Source organism: Penaeus monodon, chromosome 25, assembly GCF_015228065.2.
Source record: "Penaeus monodon isolate SGIC_2016 chromosome 25, NSTDA_Pmon_1, whole genome shotgun sequence".
NCBI classification, from domain to species: domain Eukaryota; kingdom Metazoa; phylum Arthropoda; class Malacostraca; order Decapoda; family Penaeidae; genus Penaeus; species Penaeus monodon.
Genome location: NC_051410.1, coordinates 39,169,732 through 39,170,177, shown reverse-complemented (window position 1 = coordinate 39,170,177; position 446 = coordinate 39,169,732).

Sequence of the window (446 nt, the reverse complement as noted above, 5' to 3'; positions counted from 1 at the left end):
AAAGAGAATTCTAATGTCCAAGTCGCAAGTAAAATTACAAACAAACTTGTGGATAAACATCACCATCAATATTATTCTCATTTTATTATCAGCACCACAACCCCCTTATAACCTTTGGCCTTTGTCCAGTGTAATGCGTACCTAACAGAAATCTTATAATTGTTTTTCCTAGCCTAAAAAGAGACGGCCCTTCCCTTCACCATCGGCCCGGCCAACAAAAAGTAGCTTGCGATGCCCCCGGAGGTTTAGCTAGGCGAGGAGAGGCAAATGATCTAGCGACATGTGGCAGCTCCCGTGGTCAGCAGTCAACCCCAGAGGTCAGCCAGGTCCACAACCCCTATGCGCGCTGTTAATAACCAATTTATTATAGAAGATAGGACAGACGGTTATGTACGTCGGTACTGACGGCGTGCTTGGAAAACGCGCTAATGGCAATTTTGCGAAAG